Source organism: Lygodium microphyllum, chromosome 20 (assembly GCF_053477565.2).
Source record: "Lygodium microphyllum isolate KBCC chromosome 20, Lygodium_microphyllum_v1.1.10, whole genome shotgun sequence".
NCBI classification, from domain to species: domain Eukaryota; kingdom Viridiplantae; phylum Streptophyta; class Polypodiopsida; order Schizaeales; family Lygodiaceae; genus Lygodium; species Lygodium microphyllum.
In genome coordinates this window covers 39911690-39932219 of record NC_141154.1, presented here as the reverse complement: position 1 = coordinate 39932219, position 20530 = coordinate 39911690, and the positions used below count along the sequence as shown (strand labels likewise).

The following is a 20530-nucleotide window of genomic DNA, read 5'->3' as shown; positions in this document are numbered from 1 at the left end:
CAAAACACTAGTTCAAAGCCATATAGAAGGTCAAGGAGTAGGGGAGTGCTAGGGTGGGGGAGAATCTCCCGACCCAAAATACTAGTTCAAAGCTGTATAGAAGACCAAGGAGTGGGTGAAAGAGACCCAAGATCACCTTAAGGACGTTGGGCCCATCTTGGAGGACGAGATTGATGATCTCTCAAGCATAAGCACACCAGCTTTGCCTCCATGACCAAAGTCGAAAGATGTGTCAGTACCATAAGTAGTGCCGCATAGACGGAGTTGAAATGCTATGAGCCATCAAACCAGTCAAGGTCATTGGCCAAGGAATGCTAGACTAGAAGAAGAGCAAGTAGCTAGCAATCTTCTAACACTAATGACCACCCCAGTGACTCTAAGCTTAGGAAATCTACTTAGGTAACATCCAACATAATGGCAAGAATTGAAGCAGTGGGTTGAAGGACCAATGGATCAAGGGGAAACTGATCTACATGATCATGATATGGTAACTCAGATACCCGGTGTGACGCTACACTCAGTGCCCAAGTCCTTACATGTAAATGCTTTTTGGAAGGGCACAGGGATGCATGCAGTCCTACTGGTCTTAGAATTAGGAGATGCAACATGAAAAGGGATCATGGACACAGGGGTAGGAGTTAGTGTGCTTAGCCATGTAGTAATCCAAGCTTGGGGTAACCCACCTGTCGAGAATGCTAGGTTTAATGTTACACTAGCCAATGGAATGAAAGTTAGGCCATTTGGAGTGTTGAAGAATTGGCCATTGAAGATTGCAGGTGTCTACTTTTCTATAAACTTCATTGTCATGAAGGGAGTGGATTATGACATCTTGTTAGGCTGACCCTAGATGCACAACGCATGAGTCATAGAAGACTGGGGAAATGGTATGATCCTCCTAGGCAATCGAATGAAAGCAGTAAGGGTAGAGATGGATACTTGGAAGACTATAATTGAATTAGATGCAATCTCAACCATGTTGAAGGAGGGTGATGCACAAGTTAGAAAATCGTACGAGTCACTCACCAAGTATATCCCTTGTCCTTGAAGATGAGTGAGATTGGATGCATGTGCTAGCCAATTGATCTGCCATTCTTGGATAGTGAGGAGTACGAGCAAGCTGCTAAGGCAATTGGTCAACCTAGTGACACGCCCCCAGTACCAATCTGCATGATGGCAAGGAGCCCGCATAGATAACCCAACCTTGTCAAGGTATGAGTGGCCACCATCACAAAAATTGAAGATGAAGATGAGGGAGTGGTGGCACCTGCCTATCTATACATATCGGTGATTGCCCAAAAGACACGTCTTTGATGCACTCATTGACGAGGGAGTTGACTGTAACATCCTTGTGCACAATCATTGGACCCTCATTGGTCAGCCCCAACTGTAGCCTACTAACACTAAACTCAATCAATTTGGAGGTGCCTACTCATTGCTAGGAAAGTGAAAAATAGTGGTCTCTATTGAGACTGAAAGCCTACCTGTGATCTTCTATGTGATGCCTAACACTAAGATTGCTAGTAAGGAATCACTGCTAAGATGTGCATTCAAGAAACAAGCACACTGTAACTCAACTATGACTTGCAACACATTCACCTTAGCATTGGCAATGTTCGGATAGTGATGGCTTTCAGCAAGGGAAGTGTAGCTCCATCAAAGCTTGCAATGCCACTGATGGAGGAACCTAATGCAAGGTCTAAGGAGGGGGATCGTAACTTGACCCATCTTGCGAAGACAAGTTGGTTGTGGTAGCCCAAAGGAGACACATCCAAGTCCATTGAGCAGGAGCTCAAATGGGTGACCAAATGACAACTGCAGCCACCTAGAAGCCAACCCTCGTGAATCCATGACCACAGACTATCACATCTTGGGCCTAAAAGGAAAATCTAGCGCTACTGAAATACACAAACAATCAAGCCGCGATGGGTACCTAAAGGCCTATTGTCCGCTCAAGGCTACTATGATGGCAACAACAGGATTTGGTTGCCCAAGTCCAAGAATAGTATGCGCGTTCCTCAATCCAAGCCCTCCAACCCATCTCCACAAAGTGGTGAGCCAACTAGGGAGGATGAGAAATCCATTGCCCCAAAAAGCACCAAATCCATAGAACCTCATGGAGTCTATCAACCAAAGCCGCAACCAATCAGCCCTAGGTCAAGTCAGCCTAACATTTCCAGTGTCCCAAATGCTCCATAGGCTGAGAGCAGTACATCAACCGGGTCCAATACCAATCTGTCGCACAAGTGACTGACAAACTCCCTATTGAACAACCTAGAAAACAAGCATCAGTAGTTGAGCTATCTAGCTCATTCAAACCTTAGCCTCCCATAGACCTCAAACACTCCTATAAGCGTAAATCTATCCTTACAATGGCCATGGACCTAGCCACAAACACGGGGGATGATTTAGTCACCTGGATCAATTTCTTGGACACCACATTTACCACGCTAGCCAAGAACTATGAATGGCTAGACTTAGGCCTCCTCGATAAGACATTAGCAATGGAAATGGATCCTTGCCACGCACTTGGGAGAACTATGAGTTTGTGTTTGTTTGATTGACAATGAGATCTCTCAAGAGTAAGCTTGCACAAAATGGCTGATCCCATCATATCGTAGGAGCAAAGTTATTGCAACATGCCAAGAGCTAGAAGAGTTGACAAGGCTAGCCGACTCTGACTTCTCATTCTTGAGGAAATAGTATGCTCTCTAAATTCAATGGGAGCAAAAGAGCTGCCAAATCATGACTAATACTAAGAAATAACATGCCATCAAAACCTCAGAGTATGACCCCACTTATGTAGCTCCAATATCCTATAGGGTGTTGACCACTATTCATAGCCAACCCATGGAAGAGCACCTCCTAACCCACCCATTAGATTGCATTCTGAATGAGGAGGAGTTGCACATTGCTAGTTGAATAGACTCCAGTGTTTTCCTTATGGATGTTCTCACCTCTATCACTCAAGTAGGCATCTCTTCTTTTGACATGGACTGCTATGATAGTCTAGAATACAATTTGAACTTCTATGATTGGCTCATGCAAAAGTAAAACATTGTGAGCACACATTGAATTCCCTTGACCTCTCAAACCTTAATCCTAGGAAGGATTCTTTCCAATTCCAAAGGGGAGGGGGTAAGGTGAAGCAAACATGTAAGGTGAATGTAAGACGTGTAAGATGAATGAAACCAAAAGCGGAAAAGAATGGATGGAAATCAACTTGTGATTGAGGAAAAGTAACATAAATGTTTGTGAAAAAGCATGGACTATTTAAGAGAAAAATTATCTTTCTTTAATTGAGCATTTCAGTTTCCATAAGCATCTCTTCCATTGCCTACATGTCTTTCTGCAAAAATGATATGAAGAATACTAATGGTGAATTATGGTATTATGACAGGTACCTACAATGGCAGGTCAAGAGAAAAGTAGCAAACTTCCATTCTCAGAGGAGGAGTAGGCAAAGTATGGCCTCTCCATGGAAACAAGGGCTTACAATCAATTCAAATTTAGGCATATCCTAAATTTGGAAGACATAGTCATGGAGGAGTTATCCATCAAGCAATTGGCGAAGCAGTGCAAGCTACATAAGTACGTGGAGAAGGTGGGCCAAGTCGTTGACTATGAGAAGTGCACGGAATTCCTTTGCACCTTTAATAGGAACCGTGGCATCATCACGGTACATCTAGAGAACGAAGCCCGGCAAGTAGAAATCGAGTTGAGCCTTGAGTTGGTATAGAAAGCATTGGGCCTACCCAACAAAGTGGAAACATGGCCAAAAAGGGATGTGTACAACATGTTCGGAATGGACAAAGTGATAGTCTACATTGACGATGGCATTAGCCTAGCTAACATCCCTGACCCTAAAGTCCAAATCCAGGCCAAAATGGTGCATGCCTTATTCTCCAACCAAAAGTACAATGCATTGATGAATAGAATCAACGTGCCAATGCTGGAGAGCATTGTTGCCCAATCCTTCGACGAGGTAAACCTAAATGGCTTCATGAGGAAGACGATAGAAACATTGGCAAAAGCATTGGCCATCGACAAAAGACCCATGGGGGGAGAGTCATCGGCCTCCAAAGCTAGGAAGTTGTCATTGTCAAAGGCCTCTACCATTGGCTTCGAAGGGGTCTTAATGGCCATCATAAGAGAGGCACTAGGGAATGCACAAGAAGAGGAGGCAGCCAGTGAGACACCAGACATGTCCCCTCCACACCAAGAACATGAGTAGTCCAGTGAAAGGATTGTGAGTGAGAAAGGAGAGTGAGAAGCACAATCTGGCCAAGCAAGGGCCAAGAAATCAAAGAGAGAGACTCTGCAGAAGAAGACCAAAGAAGAGAGTGGGAAGAAAGAGCAAGTAGACCTACATGGAGCCCAAAGTAAGTCCAAAAGCACAAAAGAATGAAGAAAGAGAAAAGAAAGGAACAAGGCAAAGAAAATAAAAGAAGAATCTAGGACAATTGAGGAGGAGAGAAAGAGAAGAGCTAAGAAGGAGGATGCAGAGCTTAGAAAGAAAGAGGAAGAAGACATAGCCTTGGCTATTTGCCTCTTAGTGGAGCAACCTTCAAGGCAAGAAGAGCTAGCTGCCATGAGTCCACCCAGACACGAAGGCCCAAGCACTAGCTCCAAAGCACCCAAAAGCCTACCACCTCTAGTGATCAAGGGAAAGGGAAAGGGTCTAATCAACCCCATCCCACCCGTCCTACTGCCCACCACCCTAGTGAGTGCACCCACCCAAGGCTCCTCTACCATGGTGGATGCTAGCAATCTTGTGGCCTGGGTGTACTTCCTAGTCAATAAAGAGGCAACTCAAGGTGCAAGTGTAGGAACTCCTATGACGGGAGTAAAAAGACAGTCAGTTGTGGATGCAGAATCTAGATGGGACCCAAAAAGGTAGAAGATAGAAGCATCCACAACCATTGGTCCTAGGGCACTGCCATTGTCCACAAACTATGACATGTACATGAACTTGTGTTATAGTTGGAGTGGGAAAAGGAAGATAAGAAAATAGCCATGGTTGAGCTCGAGATGAAAAGGGAGGCAATGTCAACCTCTCAATTAGAAAGTACTCATCAAGTGGCCATGTATCAAAGAGAGATCAAGGAGCTAAAGGAGAAGCTCGATGCCAAGGGAAGAGAAGAAGAGAGGTGGCAAGTAAAACTTGTGGTGGAAACACAAAGCCTCATGAGCCTACAACACAATTTTGATGAGCTGGTGGTGTTATATGAAGACTTGCAAAAGGAAATTGAAAAGATTTGAGATGCCACGGAGTAGCTAGCAGCAGTAGAAGAAGAGAGAAGCTGATGGAACCAAAAGCATATAGAAAATCTAGAACAAAGGATAGCCTCGGAGCTTGGAGAGCAATAACACTTGGAAAGAGAAATCAATGAGTATGAGAGGAGACTAAGGGTGTTAGCCTCTTGTAGACACAATGAAAGCCTAGAAGAAATGAAGAAAAAAGCAGATGAATGGGTGGACATGAGTGAAAAAGAAGTGAGTGACTTAGCGCACCGGCTAGCCCTTGGCAGAAGGTGACAGGGTGTTAGTAGAGAGTAGGGCAGAGGAAGCACACAAGTGACTTTGGAAGCCTAAAAACACAGCTTCCTCCACACTCTCTTGGACACCATGCAATCTGAGGAAGAGGAGGCCATTGAGTCATTGAGGAAAAAGTTGGAGATCACCCGCAGGGCTCTAAGGCATGGGCTACATGTCCAACCAAAAATTGCAAGGCCCAAAGAAGCAGAGCCACTAGAGCACAAGGGAGAACTTAGGAAAAGACTGACTAAAGACACATGGCCAAGTTTTGAAAGGGGGCAGCAAGCCGCAACTCGTTAATTAGTGGGAGGTTTTTAAGATAAGACCCTACTTTGCAAGAATGCCACCCCCCATCACTCTTTTTGATCTCAACGTTGGCAAAGATATCTGTGTAATGGCTAGATCAAGGTATGGCAAAACAAAAAAAGCATATAGGTCACAATCACTGCACCTAGGGGTCCTCAAGTTAGAAACCTCCAATGGCTTTGGTCAGGCTCCATCCCTAACCCCCTAGCCCATTTTGATTTCCCACTTTACACTTATAGGGCACCTCAAGTGCATGACTTCTTGACTTGTCTCCCTAAGCCATGCACCGCACCTACAACAATGCACAAACTAGGTCCTCAAGTGTGGGACAACACCAGGCTTTAACCCAACTCCTAGTTCCACAAGCACGAGCACAATGCACCACACAATAAGGTAGACATGCCCCTGGATAGTGCACCTTCTTTTCTTTCAGATAAATATAAATGTTGCAACCCACTAACTTCAAAGGCTCCATCATCCACTCAATTCACTCTCAGGCCCCACCACCTCAACCAGTTGATTAGTTTCTTCCCAAGACCAGTCCCCATGAAACCACATCGTCATTGACTTACATGACTGCTATTACACAATATGTCACCATGCAGCTGAAATGAAGCAAAGGAAGACCAAGGAAGCCCAAGTAAAAAAGTGAATGAAGAAGCTCATTTTTCTTAGGAAAGAAAAGCACAGGAGATGGAAACCTAAGAAAAAATGTGGGGGAGCTTCTAATATTTTGGCAAGGTTCTCTCAAGGATGAGGGAGGTTCTATCAAGGATAAAGGATGCTCTCTCAAGGATGGAGGAAAGCACCGAATATTCTAGCAAGGCTCTCTCAAGGATGAGGGAGAACCTTTGAGGGCTCTCACAAGGAAATCGCGAGATGCATTGTAATTCATTTTATAAGAAGTACCAGGTTTCCTCCTATGCAAGTGGTAAAGTCTAAACGGGCATAGGTGAAGGGATAAGGCAACTTGAAGGGAATAGGGAAAAGCCATGCTAAGCGCGCATCATAGCAACCTTGCAGGGCAAGAGGAGGGATCTTTCCAACACCATCTTAAATTTCAAAAGATAGATCCACCCACTACCATTCTCCAAGAGGGATCCATCCAATACCATCTGTAATTTCAAAGGACTGATCCACCCATTGTCAGCGTCAAAGGAGGGACTAGCCCCAACACCATTTTCAATTTCAAGGGCTGATCCATCCAACACCATCCCTCGTGAGGGCTTGTATACAAACTCAAAAATCCATCTAGCTACACCCATCCCACCTTCCAACTACTACCCATCAGTGCCATGGGACTAGCACTTGACTAGGAGGGGGGTAATGTTAACCTCAACACAAGAAAAAACAAAAAAAGTGAAAAAGCGCAAGTCAGGAGCTAAAATAGGCGGCCCAAAAGGAAATCAGACACAACGAAAGAAGTAGAAAGGGAAACGCCTGGAAGCACAAAGGTGGCCTCAAAAGTTAAGTCAAAGGAAAAAGTGCATTTGTAAATGCAAGGCACCCCTGAAACTTTTGTAAAAGAGCCCCAAGCTCCCTTCTATGCAAATTGTAAGGGTAGACGAGCAGTAGAAAGGAATTAGGATTTTGTATATAAACTCAAAAGTGAATGAGAAGCTCATTATTTGGTGTGTGGCAAAGTGGACTCATATTCTTCTTTTCTTACCTTCTCCTTCTTGCTTGCTTGTATGTGGTTGAGAGAGGGAGTGTGAAAGTGTGAGGGAGTGGATGTGTGAGGGTGAGGGATCTTGGAGGTGAAGCTCTCCATCATCTTCTCTCTTATTCTCTTCTCTTCTCTTCTCTTGTCTCACACGCATATATGGAGGATGGAGCTTGGAGGTGGAGGCTTGAGGATGCTTGAGCTCACATTTCGAATCATGGAGCTACCGATGTGCTTGAGGGAGGAGGCAACTCATTTATGCATCAGGGTAAGCTCACTACACCCCGATAGGATTGAAGGTGCGTTAGCTAGGTGAGAGATAGCCATAGGTGTTTTCTTGAAATGCTTGAAATTCTTGAACAATAAGTGGTCCATGGGTCTTGGCGGTTGAGTGTGAGCTCACCTCTACACATGAGGAGTGGGAGCAAGAGCTATGGTGGAAGAAGCAAGAGCACGAGAGAGAGAGAGACATACACAATGTGGGAACTCCAATAGTTACAATGTGTGACTAGCCTTCCCTTTATTCAAATGTCACTAAAAGAATAAAGAATGAAGTGACAGTGATGGGTGCCCGTGGCCTGCAATGTGGAGGCGTGGGTAGTACTATTAGTGTAGTAATACATGGGTGGCTAGGCAGAGGTGCCTTTACCCCCAACATAGTTCCTTTCACGTTAATATCATGATATGGTTTGGATGTCCTATTGAGTTAGTAAGTGACAGGGGTAAACACCTTTTGAATGAAGTTATTCCAAAGTTGAATTCCAAGCATATCATTCTTTATAAAAATTTGACACAATATCATCCCCATGAAAATGGACAAGTGGAGAGATCAAATAAGATTTTGTTACAGATTCTCAAGAAGATAGTAAGCGATAAGCATAAAGATTGAGATATTAAACTAGATTCAACGTTGTGGTCTTCCAGAATTACTTATAAAGTGACCACAAGACTTAACCCATTTAAGCCGGTTTATGACATGGAAGCATTTGTACCAATGGAGTTCTTAGTTTCTAGATTAAGAGTGGTAGTAACTTATCGGTTATCTCATGAGGATTCAGTGCAGGAAAGATTGGAAAAGTTAATGTAGGTTGATGAGGATAGGATAATTACACAATATCTGTTAGTAGCAGTGCACTCAAGACAGCAAGCTTGGATCAACAAACATATAAAAAAGAAGATAATTAAGGAAGGAGACCTTGTTATTGTCTATAATTCTAAGCTTGGCAAGCATCCATGAAAGCTTAAGTTGCGGTATACATGCCCATATGAAAATTTTAAGGATGGCGTCCAAGGGACTTTTCTCCTAACAACATTGCAGGGTGACATTATAAAACTAGATATTAATGGTTTTAGGTTTCAGAGATTGATCCAACTTGATTATGAGGATCCAAAGCAAGAGCCAAAGGATAAGACAATAGTTGTAGTTAATTTACTTCAGGTCTCAGCAATGATGCTTGAAGCAAGTAAACTATGATTTTTTGACTCTCTTGGTTGTTTATAAGTTTTCAAGAATTCATTGTTTCAAGGAAGTGACAAAATACAATTGGGATATTGGTGCATATGTCTTTATTCTTCAAGCTATTTTTGGTTCTAAGCAAAATGACCAACAAGTTTTGGTCTTGCTATGGGAGGTGTGGGCTATCATTCGTCTTTTCACAATCCTATTGTAGGCAATGGTTTTTATGCTATTGTAGTATTTTGTGCAAATAAGAATTATTCATGAGAACATATCTTATGGCCATATTTTTTTAAAGGCCTTGTCACAACATATTATGTTTTGGGTTAAGTGCTAATTTAAGGGCGTTTGGATGTCTAACAAAACGCTCATGTTTAATGGGACATGTAATGGATTGAAACTAACTAGAACGAGTTGTCCACTTAAATTGTATGGAGTATTGAATTCGCAATTGTATAAAGTATAATTGATAGGCCAAAGATCAAGTGTTACACAAATTGGAAGTACCACATACAATTAGTGTGGAGATCACTTCTTCTTTTCGTGGAATGTCACTAATTGTTTAAGTGGAAAGGGGAAAAGAAAAAGGGGAATGGCTAGAAGGCAACCATGTTCTCTCTCACAGGCATTTGTAGTAGACGTGAATAACCAACATTCCCTTTCTCATTATTGTCTTCATCTCTCCATGAATTCTTACCTTGTCTCATAGCTACTATTTTAGCTACTTTGCTATAGTCAAGACCACATTGAAGACAAGGAACAAAAAGGCTCAAAAGCTACCTATCAAGAGGAGGCAACAACAACAAAAGGAATACAAAGGGGAATGGCTAGAAGGCAACCTTGTTCTCTCTCACAGGCATTTGTAGCAGCTGTGAATGACTAGTATCCCCTTTTTCATTATTGTCTTCATCTCTCCATGAGTTCTTACCTTGTCTCACAGTACCATTTCAGCTGCTTTGCTATAGTCGAGACCATGGTGAAGACAAGGAACAAAAAGGCTCAGAAGCTACCTATCAAGAGGAGGCAACAACAACAAAAGGAAGACAAAAGGAAGTCCATGTGGAAGAGGAGGAGCGGAGTGGTAGTCCACCCAAGTTGATACCATCAAGAGCAAAGGACTCGACTCCTAATCCTGCATCAAATGCTTCTAGTGAAGAGGATGGTGAGCTATCAACACCCTTAGTTGATTTTATTCTTTATATGAACACATTAGAGCCCAACACAAGGTTGGTTAATGCAAATTAGTCTCTCAAAATTTGTTGAATTTCCTTGGTCATCTTGGACCAATAACCCTCATGCCAAACAATAATTGTCTATTCTCTATGAAATGGGTAAAATAGGAGGTAAATTAGACATCACATCATCTCTTTTATGCAAAGTTTTTGCTCTTGAACTCAAGGACCATGTGAAGCATGGGAGAAAGACATGTAGGAGGAATTCGGTAATGCCATATGTGCTAGGAATCAATATGTAATTTCACATGCTAACCCTCAGTGGAAATATTTCATAAAATGGTTTATGGAAATATTTTTACTTTTCATTAAGAGTGATACCATTACCAAGGATACATTCATAATTTTATGGTATGCTGCAAATGTGGCCATGCATAATTGGCCTAGGACATTGCACGATAAGTTTACTAGGAGATACATGTTCCTAATATGAGGAAATAGCATCAAAAAATTCGCATTGGCTCAATGCTTGGAGCTTTATATGCACACTTGTAGGTGGTATGCCCTGACATAAAGCCTTCTTTAGGTGATGGGCATCAAGGGGAAAATTTTATTACTTGCAAGAGGAAGAGGATGGTTGATGATATTCTTATTGATGCCTATGAAAAAGATATAAGTTCTTTTGTTGCATTGGGTGATAATGAGACTGATCATGCATCTAAAGTGATTGCTCCTTTGAATGTGGGATTTGGTTTGCATGATGCACATCAGGATGATGCTTTTGTTTCTTCTATGACTTTGGACTTTGTTAAGTGGTTCAATGATGATACAAACAAGTAGGACATGTCTCGTGATGATATAATGGGTATGTAGAAGAAATTTAAGTTTTCTAAAGTTAAGATGGAGACAATGCATAAGACACTAGACTTGATGCAACATCAATATATTATGCACGCAGAAAGGAAACCAACAATTGTAGCTTATATGCCTAATTGTCTTGGAGAAGCATGCTCTATGATGACATGATTTCATCAATTCATGATGGATATGTATGCAAGTGGAGTGATTAAGCTTGATGTGGTTCAGTCATTGTAGTACCAATTGGCTTTTGAAAAGTCAAAGAGGGATACTATGATGGTTGAGATGGATAAATGAAGCACTTGCATGAGAGGGAGATAGATGCATTGAGAAGGCATATTGATATATATGGACATACGATTCATAAATATAATATATCTTTATCTACTTTTAAGGAGTGAACATTGACTATGCAGGATAGGTTTCAAAATGAGATTGATATGGTAGCATAAGAAAATGCTAAACTCAAAGCATACAGGGTTCTCTTGGATGCAAGAATGCAATCTTTGTTGAAGGTTGAGAAGCAACTCTTACATGACATGGAAGAGGATTTGGATGGTCTTGTATTCATGGAGAAAGATCTAAATGCCATGAAGAATGCATTGAATAAGTCTATGTGTGATCAATGGAATCTCATTACAGGGAGAATATCTCATCCCTTGGCCCATATGCATTGATCTAGTAAGGTTTTTTATCTAAGAATTTGGAAGCATTAATACACGAGAAGGATTCTTTCAAGGAGAGGTTGGATGGATTACATGCTAAGTATGATAAATTATTGGTCATGCTTTTGAGATTGCAAGGTTTGGAGTCACAAGATAAAACTGAAAATTAGTCATTTGAACTTGATTCCATAAGATCTCATATTAATGAGGTCTTACAAGATACCAGTTAGCAAGTTAAGATAAGAGAACTTAGTGTAGGAAACGTTAATCAAATGGATGTGGTAGTTTTACTTCACATGATCATCATGTAAAAGAACAATCTCATGTGATGTCCACTAGCAAGTCTCATGATGCTCATGAGCAACCGAGCTCATGAGATGTTTTGGTAGCATGGTTAGACTTTGTATGTCCATCATACTTGGATATTATGCCTTTGTTTTACCTTGGCTATCTTTTGGGTGGTTTATGCAACTACATATGAGGGCTATGAGTATCCTATTGGAGAGGCTCTACTCATGGTTTCTCTATGTGGCTTACTATTAGGCCATTCTTTGATCTTTCCTCTACAAGACTTTGCTAGAGCTTTGAGAATAGGTTGATGTCCTCTCTCACTCTTTCCATTGCCTTCAGGATTGTAGGCTGATGTCAAAGCCAACTTGATACACAATTGAGCAAAGAAGTTGTGTGCCTCATTGGCATCCAATTCTCCTCTATCTACGGTTACCTTGCCAACATAGCCATATTTGCAAAATACTTCTTCAAGCAACAAGCGACAAACAGCTTGAGTGGTCTTGGTTGTTAAAGCTTTATCTTCAACTTGATTGGTTAGATCTTCTCTTGCAAGCACTAAATACCGCATATTCCATATCCCTGTAGGCATGGTTACAAGATCAATAACCCATCTATAATGTATAGACAAGGGATAAGTCGGTTGTAATCCATCTCGATGCTCGACCATAGAATACATTTGACACACATAACATGTTTCAAAAAAATACTCTATATCTCGATACATGTTTTGCCACCATTATTTTTCTTTGACTTTAATAAAGGTTCCCCATATACCTCTATGGCTAGCCCACAAGCTTTCATGAAATTCCTTCATTACTTGTAGTTGCAACCTTTTATTACCTAAAACTTAGACAGGCGCTCCTTTCTTCTTCTTTGCGTGCTTCCATAGATGCCCATTTTTAAGAAATAAGCCATAAGATTTCCTCTTAATATGCTTGAACTCATCATCAGCCCAAATCTCTTTCTTCTTCATTGTGCTCAAATATTGGCAATCTTCTTCAAGGAAATGAACTAGAACTTGAGCAATGCAATGAGCATGCTGGCTTCTAGTTGACCACCCTTCTTCAATAGATAAATCTTTGATCTTTGTTGCTGTATGCTGATTTACAACAGTACCTTTTCATGTTCTTATTGTACTTAATGCTATAACATTAAAAAGATCAGCTTCACCTGCAAGATTCAGCTTTGGGTTTGTATGTGCAACAACTGAAAAGGTACTTTTAGCAACCATGGAATGAAATTCAGCAAGTATAGATTCTTTAGCTTCATCTTCTTCCATCAACTCTTCTTCATTTTCATATCTTGCCAATTGGATTCGACTTTCCTGCAATATGCTTTAATTTGGGGTTGAGAGATTTAATATATGCAATCCATCTTAGCATAGCAATGTTGGGTGTAGAGCGGTTGGCAATCATGCCTAAGAGTGGAAGACAATCAGTTTCTACCACTACAGAAGAACCTATAAAGTATTCACGATCACACTTTAATGTTGTTACAACTCCCCACAATTTCCTTTTTACTTGTGCATACCTTCTTTGACGTTCATTGAGAACCTTTGCTCCAAAACAAATTACCTGTTACCTTCAAGGTCTTCTTGGCCAACAGCCCACCATCCTATCCCAATGGGACTTGTATCCACAGTAAGGATGATGGGTTGACAATTTGAATAATTAGCTCTTTTGAGAGTGGGGGACTGAAATTAACAACTTCTTTAGTTTGCGTACAGTGAGAGTATGCTCTTTCCCCCAAGAGAATCTTTGGCCTTTTCTTAATAATTGATATAGATTTTTGGCTACATGAGCAAAATGTGGTATCCATATGAGATAGAATACGCATGCACCAATGAATATTCTCACCTCTAAAATATTTTTGTATTTTTCTTGCATTCTGCTGATGGAATCTATCTTGATTGGTGAAGGTTTACATCCGTAGGGGCCACACAGATGTCCAACCACTAGGATTTCTTCTACTCCAAAAGTCAACTTATCTCCAGAAAGGGTAAGATGTATCTCTTCTAGCCTTGTTGTCAAAATCTTGTCACAATCATGAATATGGTTAAGTACAAATGTCCTGCAGCCATCTTCATCAAGATCCTTGTTATTTTCATTGACTTCACATCCCTTGATAGGCACATCATCAAGAAATGGAAGAGTAAGTTGTGGAATAAAGTCCCTTAAGACTTTGTGCATGGCAGTCATCATATGGACTATGGAGTTTGTTGCACCTTGTGGTAGAGTGCACATGTAGACCAATCCAAGAGGTGTCTTCATTGTGATAATGTCTTGGATTTCTAATGAAAGCTAAAATTGGTCATATCCTGAATATAGATCGCCCATAGAATAAATTGCTCTACTTGCAAAAGCTTTAGCAAAATCATCAACAATTGGACTCGAACCAACATTTCGGATTGTGACACGATTAATAGGTTGTAGATCATGACTGAATCGTAAGGATCCATTTTTCTTGGGCATGGTAAACCATTGATTTGAGTAAGGTGCTGAAGAAGGTTCTAAAATCTTCATTCTGATCTTCTCATTTAGAAGTTCCAATAATTTGGGCAAATGTGCCCTTGGAATGGGAATGGGATTGAGGTTCCAAGGCACATGTGGGACCATAAAATGACCATAAGAGCCACAATATTTGGATCCACACAGCCTATTTCACTTGGCTGAAATGCAAAATCTTTTCCATGTTTCATTAACATTTGCATAAAAGAGTGTTTTTCAGTTGGCGAAAGGAAACTAGAAATTTCACCTATTTTGAGCTCTTTTATACTTTCAGATGTGAACTTGTGACCAATGTTGGAAGGATCACAAAGACCTGACTGATTTGTTGCCCTATTAGCCAGCCCTTCACTTTTAGGAGGTAGTGGGCCACATGCTTGACTTTCTTATCCATCATCTTGTATTTTGTCTCCACTTGTGCTTCAGCCTTGTTGAGTAAACCAATGTCTTTCTGCTCAACAAATTCTTGAATTGTTTGATAAAAATCCAATGTACATACTTCTATGGACTGTTTTTTAGCCCAATTTTCTGTATGAGTAGTTGCATATATTTTAGCCAATGTGTCAGTAGTAATCAGTCCAAAAAAATGCCTGAAATATCTTCATTTTCAGCCATCATGTCATAAGTTTTCAGCACCCTTTTTACATGACATAAATATTTTCTTCCAGCTTTAGTCATGGTTGGAAGAGACTTATAACAGTCCATACTATTGGCTGTACATACATACAAATTTGCTAGAGACACAGTTTCTTTAGCATAAGGAGGTTCAACCTTTTTACATGACGCACTGCCATAGCCTCCTTTTACAACAGTGCAGCCCGAAAACCCTTGAATTCTCGGGCATTCGGAGGCACAGGATAATCATGCAATCGATCTTTGTTTCGATGATGGTTAACACACACACAAAGAAATTTGATAGCTCATTCATTATCCTTGCTTCAGATTTGAGCATAGGAAGAACCATCATCAAGAGCTTTTGTTTCCAAGCGGGCTTCAGAAATGTAAGGTTGCCCAAGAATGATAGGGGCTACAACCAAGAGTCTTCAACAAAAAAGTGAAAATTGTCTTTTATGTCTCGAATAGTTACTTGCACATTAGGACATGCAGCATATAACTCTCCAGAAGAGTTGTTTGCAACTCTCATTCACCAACCTGGATCAACATCTATAGGCCATCTGCCACTTTCATAGAGACTCCTTGCCATGACGTTTATCTCAGAACCATGGTCTAAGAGTGCAATACATGGTGTTTCTTTTCTCCAATTTTGACGACTCTCTCTGTTGTTGCTCTTGCCCAATGTGTACGGGAGTAGTGACTGCTTGGAATGAATCAGGATTCTTCCTCATCATGCATGTGCTGTAGACGACCTTCCTTTTGAGAGGTGGACTGCCCAACTGGTTTGGACTAGCCAACCTTTACATTTTTAGCCTTCACTTCTTTAATTTTTGCATCCATGCTTTCTTTATCTTCAGCTTCAACTGCTGCAATTAACTCTTTAACTACTTCAAGCTGAATTCCTTGTGCAGTCAGCTTCTCTTCATCCTGCACAAAGACTCGAAGAGCTTGCAAAAAAGCATGCACTGTTTCTTCAGCATCATCACCAACATATTGTCTATTTCTTTTGATTACATTAATAATTACATCATGAAATTCATGTTTGGCAATTCTGAGAATTTCACCTAAGGTGAACTCAATTTTACTTCCCAGAATTCGTTCTTCTAGAACTTATTTGAGATTAGTTGCAGATTCTATGTCAGACTGCAATTTGTAGCCTAGCTGCTTGCCTTTCTTCTTTCCTTCGGTCTTCTTTGTTTGTGGCACATCTTCCATCTCTTGATCTAGGATTATATTTTCAGCAAGCTTTGGTTGTTCAGGCGTTCTTTTAGTTACCAGTTTCAGAGGGCCAGAAGAGAAAGGCACATCTTCATCTTCTCTTCTTCTCTTTTCTTCAATCAAGACTTCTTTATGATTGACGTCAGCCAAATGTGCGAAGGTAGAAAAAGAATCTACCGGTTCTTTCCAACCAGTTATTCCTTGAATGCTTAGACTGACGCTAGTCAAATCATCTTTGGCTACTTTTTCGCGTTCCATTTGGTCTAATGCCTGCATCCATACTTTAGATTGCACATTAGCTTTACATGCTTTCAAATTTGATTTAGTTGGCTCAATTTGCAACCCATAGGTAGCTGCATCAATTGCTACATAGGCATTCTTTACAGCTAAATCTTCTAATATTTTCTTCATTCCACCATTGCTAAAATTTGGCTCCAGTAGTGGAAGACCACTTTCAGCACATTTGCATGAATTTTTCCATCTTTCCAAAAGATGAGCTTTTGTGCTTCAGCCTCACGGAAGGTAGAACACTCCCTCTTGTCATGTTGTTGGTTGTTGCACCAAATACAATGCCTCTTGTAGCCTTCTCTCATGGGTCTTTGAGTTGATGATCGTGCTCGTTCTTCAACTTTGACATCCAGCTTCTCCACCTTGAAACTAATTTCTGTAAGATTGAGATGAAGGTCACGCATGATTTTAATGAGTTCATCCATGACATCATTTTTAGAAGGAACAGAAGAAGAAATAGTTGGTTGATTAGTCAAAGGAATAGGGGATTTTGAAGGTGGAACAAGCTCCATCAATGGAGTTGTTGAAGTTGAAGTAGAGCCCAATCTTAGTCGCATCCGCTCTCTTCGAGCAATCATGTTAACTACATGAGTAACATCTATCAATGTGGTCTTGACTCCTGATTCAGAGGTAGCATCTTCTAGGCAATCAGCAAGCTTCTTTTGCAGAATGGGATCTGTAGCTTTAAGGTTGCGGGTGTTCTTGAGATTGCGGTTGGATTTCTTGGATTAGGGCTGGGGAAGTAGCAGCAACATCTGATTGGACTGTTGCCTTCAGAATGGATCAAGGTAGTTGGATTGGCTCTAACGGGTGATGACTCATGTGACGATGTTTGTCATGTGGGCCGATAGGCTTGTTTGACTCTCTTGGGCATGTGTGTGGATGAGCTTGATGGATGTGGGTCTGGAAAGTGCTGCGGCTTATGGTTTTGAGGTTCTATGGGACTTGGGGTGATCAAGCTTGAGGGCGGCGTATGAGTGGTGCCTTTAGCCGTGTGGGCTTTAGGGATCCATATCCAGGCATTTCCCTCATAGTAGCCTTGCACATGCAAGAGGGCTTTAGGGACCCATCTTTGCTTGATCATGCGTCAATTTCTGCGACTGCGCCTTGGTTTCCTAGGTTTAGAGTTTTAGATCTTATGAGGATGTGTGCGTCGACTCCTAGGCGGCGGTTGCAGTTGTTTAGGCTTCCATTGAACCCTAGGTATTGGGCCTTAGCTTTTGCTGCTATGAGTAGCGGTTCTTGAGAATTGGTGGGTGGTGGCCGAGCACTATCTCCCTCCTTAGGTTTGGCTGCTAATACTTCTACCGGTGGCCTTGTGGACTGTGATGAGGTCGCACAGCCCTTGCTGAAAGCTGTAACAATGCGCACGTTGCCTATGGCGAGGTGGATGCACTGCAACTCATAATCAACGTTGCAATTAGTTTGCTTTTTGAAGGTTCGCCCTAGCAGCAACTCCGTGCTTGCATCTTTGGCATTTGGCAACATGTAGAAGATCATTGGTATAGTCTCAGATCGATAGAAACGGTGGCTCTGCACTTGTCGAGAAGTGCATATGAGCAGCCCCCAAATGGGCTTAATTTGGCATAAGTGGGTTGTAATGGTGGTTTGCCAAGTTGGGTCCAATGATCGTGAGTCAAGACATTGAAGTCTGCTCCCTCGTCGATCAAGGCATTGAAGGTGCATGTTCGCTTGCCAATGACCGTGATGTGTAGGTATGTGGGCTCTACGGCTTCCTCATCCTCATCATCGATTTCAGTGATTGTGGCTGCTTATACTTTGATAGGCGGTTCCAACATTGGTGGCTCATGCAAAGGATGCATCGGAGGGTAGTACTTCTTGATACGACTGCCATTGAAGAAGCCTATTCCCTCGCTGTCTAGAGTCTCAAGCTCGACGTTGCCCGTTCAGTTGATTGCACGAACTTTGAAAGGTCCAAGACCTCTAAACTTCATTGCCCCTTAATTGAGTATAGGAGTACTAAGTCGCCCCGTTCGAAGTCGCGCTGCTTGATGTGCTTGTCAAACCAGCTCTTGCGACGTGCCTTCTCACATATGAGTACATGAGTGGCTAGAAGGCGAGTCTCCGAGAGGCATTTGAGTTCAATTAGGCATTACGTCCATGCCTCCTTTCCTTTCCATCATTCTTGAAGTGCTATTCTCAGTCTAGGCACAAAGAATTCTACAGGGAGAATTGCTTCGGTTACGTAGGTCAACCTAAAGGGGGTCTGGCCGATATCCATTTTATAAGCTGTGCGATAAGCCCACAAGGTTGCCATCAGCTTGTTATCCCAGTTCGTTGCGCCAAGCAGAGACTACCTTGGTCAGGATGTTGACAAGAATCTTATTCGTGGATTCTTCCTGGACGTTTGCTTTACGGTAGTATGGAGAGGATTTCGGATGGATAATTAGGAAGGTGGATAGGAGATGCACTTTCACTTCATTGACAAAGTGCTTGCCCTGGTCAATTGACTAATTCGATGGGGCAGTCGAATCGTGAGATTACCTGCTCCCACAAGAACTTGGTAGTCGTTTGAGCATCGTTCTTTTGTGTTGCTCTCACCTCTACCCATTTCGTTAGGTAGTCTGTGGCCACAATGATGTATTTGGCCTGCGAATACTGTGCAACATGGGTGATGGGTCCTATGAAGTCGATTCCCCATTTTTCGAAGGGTTGTCGTGCAATGATTGGGGTTAACTCCATTTGATCCTTGCGAATCGGGACCTTTGTCCATTGCGTCACAATGCTTAACAAATCGTGCTGCATCATGAAACAGCGTTGGCCACCATAGTTGAGACTGCAGCACCTTGTAGGCCGTCGTGTTTCTGCTAAAGTGTCCACCAACAATTTTGCTATGTGCCTCTCAGAGCATGTCGTGCATCTCATGCTCGCACACACATCTGTGTAGAAATCCATCTTGCCCTAGGCGATACAATTGGCCTGCTATCAATTAGTAGGGTTGGATATTGAGAATGAGTCGCCTAGGTCTTGCCTTCTCTATCGGTCGCTCAGGTAGTCCGTGCTCAAGCACTCGGACTATGTCATCTGCCCAATATAGCATTAGATCGGCCTTGAATAAAAATCTCTCACTAGAAAGGTTAAAGAGATGGGCGTTTGGTAATTCATTGGCAATGCCTTCTCCAGTGGCTTCTCCTGTGGGGATGTGTGACATATGGTCAGCCATGTAGTGTTGTTTTCCCTTCCATACAATCAGGAGAAGTCAAAATCCAAAAGCAAAAGGAGCCACCGAGATATGCATCCTGTAGCGCAAGGTTTATTCACTAGATATAGCAAGGCTTGACGGTCCACGAAAAAGGTAAAGGGTGTAGCCAATAGATAATGCTGGAACTTCTTCACAGCAAACACCATGGCCAAGCCCTCTCTTTCTGTTTGTCGAGTAGTTCATTTCCATCTTAGTGAGTTGTCTGCTAGCAAAGCTCACTGGATAGTCTAGGTTATGTTCGCCAGGTTGGCACAACACTACCCCCACAACAAATTTAGAGGCATCGATATGCATGTGGAAGGCAATGGTCCCAATCTGGGGCTCGTAGAATTGGTGCTGTGGCCTTCTTCAACTCTTCACATGCTCGTTGGGATGCTTTAGTCCATTCAAAGACAATCAGCAGCTTGTATAAAGGTCTGGCCATCAACGCGTAACTCAGCACAAATTGCCAATAGTATCTTGTATGGCCTAAGAAGCATTGGGCACCCTTATAGTTGATTGGGGGTGGAAGGTCAACAATAACCCTGACTTTCGAGAAGTCAGTGGCAATGCCGTTCTTCGACACCACGTGGCCTAGGATGCATCCATGCTTTACCCAAAACTGGCATTTTAAGGGGTTCAAGGAGAGACGATATAGGCGACATGTTGAGATGACAAGCTCAACACATGCGGACATTGATGATGGACCACCTGGTTAGATGGGTCCACACGTCTACACTTAGCACGTCGGTGGTCA

General features: G+C 42.0%; 1 pseudogene; it reads left to right on the top strand.

Moving 5' to 3' along the window:
- Positions 1–10765: 10765 nt before the first annotated feature.
- Positions 10766–20530, top strand: part of LOC148018856 (aspartate aminotransferase, cytoplasmic pseudogene) — a 183028-nt pseudogene continuing 173263 nt past the window's right edge.